This window comes from Sminthopsis crassicaudata, chromosome 2 (genome assembly GCF_048593235.1).
Source record: "Sminthopsis crassicaudata isolate SCR6 chromosome 2, ASM4859323v1, whole genome shotgun sequence".
Taxonomy (NCBI): domain Eukaryota; kingdom Metazoa; phylum Chordata; class Mammalia; order Dasyuromorphia; family Dasyuridae; genus Sminthopsis; species Sminthopsis crassicaudata.
Window position 1 is genome coordinate 631,396,852 of NC_133618.1, and position 4,787 is coordinate 631,401,638.

The following is a 4,787-nucleotide window of genomic DNA, read 5'->3' on the forward strand; positions in this document are numbered from 1 at the left end:
ACGAGCTATAGTTTCAGGTGGGCACTGATCCACAGAATACCTTAGAACTGGGGCATCTTTTCTGGTGGCCAGCACGTGAGGAGGTACCTCAAATGCTCTGTGTAACTCTGTGGGGTGGGGCAAAACAAATATTATTATTCCCATTTTGCAGATGAGCAAACAGGTGAAGAGAATAGAAATTACAGATAGTAATTTAATTGTCACCAACCCTCACAGGATGATAGATTTAGAGAAGAAAAGAACTTTAGAGATCATTAAGCCCACCTCCCTTATTTTGCAGAAGAGAACACTGAGTTCAGGAGGGACTGGGTGGCTTGCCCAACAAGCCCCATGCCTCCAGATCCACTCTCCCCCCCCCTGGCTGCCCATTAGTCAGCCATCCTGTTTGTGTGACTGGGCGGCAGTAACACAGTAAGAAGGCTTCCATGCTGTTCTGTCCAAATGAGCATAGCCTGACTCGACGGAACTTCTCTGAAATGAGGATGTTATTTTCTTCAAATCCTTGTGTTGAAATATTCATACGTCAGACTCTTAGTGGAGACATGTATGATTCATGGGACTGATGGAAAATGAAATTGCTGCCATTATCCACTTGGCCTTGAATCGCTCTGTGATTCCAGAAGGCTCAAATGGAGCTAAAAATAATGGCAAATATTGAAAGCTTATTCTGGCCTTCATCAAATGAGTCCCTATTCCCAATATGCTTCTGTACAGTCTCTGCAGGCTTGCTCCATATCCTGGAGGCAGTCAGGGAATAACACTTGAATATTCATTGCACTCCAATACAATATACATGGTACATGATATATGTTGTCTTATTTGAGAGATGAGCATGGGTTTGAAATGGACTTCTGCTACTTAATTCCTTTTGTAACCTTCTTAGAATCAGAACATTTACCTAACATTTTAAAGTTGGCAAAGTGTTTTACAGATATTATCTCATTTAAATAAGATTTATATTTAAATTTAAACCCTCGGAAGATAGATTCTATTATAATTATCCCTGTTTTATAATAGGGGAAACTGAGGCACGGTAGTGATGGTGATTTGCCTCGGGATACACAGCTAGGAAGTTATATGAGGCTGAGTTTGAACTCAGGTCTTTTTGACTCCATGCCCAGCCTGCTAGAGCCACGAAGAGTCCCCCAACCTTTGTTTGATTCCATGTTAGGAAGAACCCGCTCCCTCTTAAGACAGCCCATTTTCTTCTTAATTGTTGTTGGTTTTTTTCCCTTTCATCAAGCCTAAAACTGCCTTGATGTAAAGGGTGAAAATCATTACAATTTCCAAGCCTGTTTCCTTATCTAAAAAAACAAAGAACTAGAACTCTGTGTGATCATAATGACAGTTCTTAACTACAGAAAAAGATAAAGATATACACCCCACCCTTTCATTAAGGAGACAGGAAACTACGGGTATGGAATGATATAGATGCCGTCAGATGCATTGGTTTGCTCTGAAATATTTCACTTTGTCATCAGGGAAGATTCACTGAAATGGGGGAAGAAAAGAGGAGGGAGAAAGAGAAAGAATATTGTAATGTAAGAACAAGAGCATCAATAAAACATTTAAAACATGATAAAATAAAATGAAAGACTGGACTTGATGATCAGTGAGGTACTTTCCAGCTCTGTCACAAAGAACGAGTATCCTGTGACTCAGCGATCTCACCACAGAGACTTCAGTCTAAGGATGTTATTAGGGGGAAAAAAAGGATACATCAGGACAAAAATATCCATAATGGTTTTACTTGCAATAATGAAAACCTGAAAACAACCTCTGTGTCCAATGACTGAGAATTGATTGGATCAACTGTGGTATGGTGCTATCATGGAACACTTTTATGTCCTTGGAAATGGCAACCAGGAAGACTACATAAGAGATCTGGAAAGAAAGACTCTGGCCAGATAACAGCAGGATAAGAAAAGCATACACAATGACTTCAACCAACTACCCCCCAAAAAATCAAGAGGAAAAAATACCTGATAAGCTCACAAACGGAGCCAAGAAAGAGCCTGAACAATTAAATGGTTACTTGTATTAACTTACGAAAACTAAGGTGGTTGTTGTCATTGAGTCATTCGGTTGTGTCCAACTCCTTGTGACCCTATGGACTATAATACCTCAGGCCCTTCTATCCTCCACTATTTCCCAAAGTCTGTTCAAGCTCATGTTCATTGCTTCCATGACACCATCTCTGCATCTCATCCTCTGCCATCCTCTTCTTCTTTTGCCTTCAATCTTTCCCAACATCAGTCTTTTCCAGTGAGTTCCATCCTCTCATTATGTGGCCAAAGTATTTAAAGCGTCAGTATCTGTCCTTGTAGTGAATAATAGTCTGAATTAATTTCTTTCAGTGTTGACTGATTTGATCCCCTTGCTGTCCAAAGAACTCTCAAAAGTGTTCTCCAGCACCACAGTTTGAAAGCGTTGATTCTGCAGCGTTCAGCTTTCCTAATAGTCCAACTCTCATAACCATATATAGTTATTGGGGGAAAAAAAAAACCCATAACTTTGAGTATCTGGACCTTTGTCAGGGTGATGTCTCTGCTTTTTTTTTTTTTTTTTTTTGTATGTTGTCCAGATTTGCAATAGGATTCCTTCCTTAATTTCATGGATATATCTACTGCCTATAGTGGTCTACAAGCCCAACAATGTAAAATCTGACACTGCTTCCATTTCTTTTCCTTCTATTTACCAGGAAGTAGTGGGACCATTTGCCAAGATCTTAGTGTTCTGGTTTTGGTTTTTTGATGTTAAACTCCTAGGCTAACTGTTTGGACATGTATGCTAATATTGTATTTAATTTATACTTTAACATATGTAACATGTATCGGTCAACCTGCCATCTGGGGGAGGGGGTGGGGAGGAAGGAGGGGGGAAAATTAGAACAAAAGGTTTGGCAATTGTCAATGCTGTAAAATTACCCATGCATATAACTTGTAAATAAAAAGCTATAATAAATAAAATATATAAAAATAAATTTAAAAAACCTCCTAGGCAGCTTTTATATTCTCCTCTCTCGCCTTCATCCAGAAAGTCCTTAATTTTTCTTCACTTCTGTTATCAGAGTGGCATTAGCTGACTTTTGATATGCTCCCCAGCAGCCTTAATTCCAGCTTTTGATTCATCTACCCTTGCATTTTTTCATAATGTACCCTAAATATAAATTAAATAAATAAGTCTACAATGTTCCACCTTGTCGAGCTCCTTTTCCATTCTTAAATCAATCAGCTGTTCCATGTTTGGTTCAAACTGTTGCTTCCTTGATCCTCATACAGGTTCCTCAAGAGACAAGTGAGATAATCCGTACTCCCATCTCTGTGATGACTTGCCATGTTTGGTTGTGATCCACCCAGTCAAAGGCTTTAGTGTAGTTAAAAAGGCAGAAAGAGGTTTTTTTGTTTTTGTTTTTGTTTTTTGGTTGTTGTTGTTGTTTTTTCTGGAGCTCCCTTGCTTTCTCCACGATCCAGACAATATTGGCAATTTGGTCTCTGGTTCCTCTGCCTCTTTGAAAACCAGCCTGCTCTTCCAGCCATTCTCAATTCACATGTTTCTGAAGCCTGCTCTTCTGGTAATTCTCAACTCACATTTTGTTGAAACCCAGCTAGCAGAATCTTAAGCATGACCTTGCTGGTGTGTGATATGAACACAATTTTGGAAATTTGAACATTCTTGGGTATTACCCTTCTTTAGAACTGGGATAATGGATCTTTTCTAATCCATTATCAAAGAAGTCAAAAAGACTGGCTAAGGCTGGATGAGGTCCAGGGACTGGTTCACAAAGAGCTGAATTAGTCCCTGAGGCTATGGGCTAAAAGAACACAGTTCCTTGAAGGCAAGAAGTCTCATAGTTGCTGAAGTTTAATAGAAAGCCAGCAGATGGCAGCTGAATACAGCATTGTTGATAATCAACAGATGGTTGGATCATGGATAAATCGGTAAAAGGTAGGGTCTAAGGCAAAAGTGATTCCAGCTGGAATGTAGCTCGAAAAGTTTCTCCAGCTTACGCACATTTCCTCCTCATGTGCCCTCTGAGTTCAGAGGCCACGAGTATTTCCTCTCACAATGATAGTGCCAGTATTTGTGGGGGAAGCATACAAGAATACTTTCTCTCTGTCTCTGTCTCTCCTCTCTTTTTCTCTCTCAATCTCTCTGTCTCTCTTGCTCTCTGTGTGTCTCTCTGTTTCTGTCTCTGTCTCTGTCTGTCTCTCTCTCTGTATGTATGTATGTGTGTGTGTGTTGGGTAGGATGGGAGGGAGAAATCTTACATGTTAGTTATCCTGCTGCTTTGTTACTGAAATCTTTTTTGCTTTGAAATAATGTATCCTCTGGCCAGGCTCATGAGCTGTGTTTTTGAGAGACTTCAAAATTGGCTGGAACCTAAGGGAGCTCAGGTTTGAGAGAAGCCAGACTACAAACACATACTCAAATGAAGCGCTGATTTCATTGATTTGCATATTCCATCCAATGATGATCATAATCCCTCCATTTCTGTCCATTTTACACAACTCAACATTTCAATATAGAGGTGGGAGCTCATTTAATGATCTGGGGACTTTTCTTGGCTTTGTAAGAAAACCGGTGGAACATTTCATTTTTGACAAATTACTTAACTAGTTTGTCTTCTTTTTCTGTGTTCTGATATTTTCCTTTGCTTCAGCTCTGTACAGTTCCTTATTTTGTTATATGTAAGCTTATATACTTCCACCCTGAATCTCTTTATTTTCCTGTGGTATTTATTTTTTATTCTTTTGGGATCATAGTGACTCACAGCTACACACCAC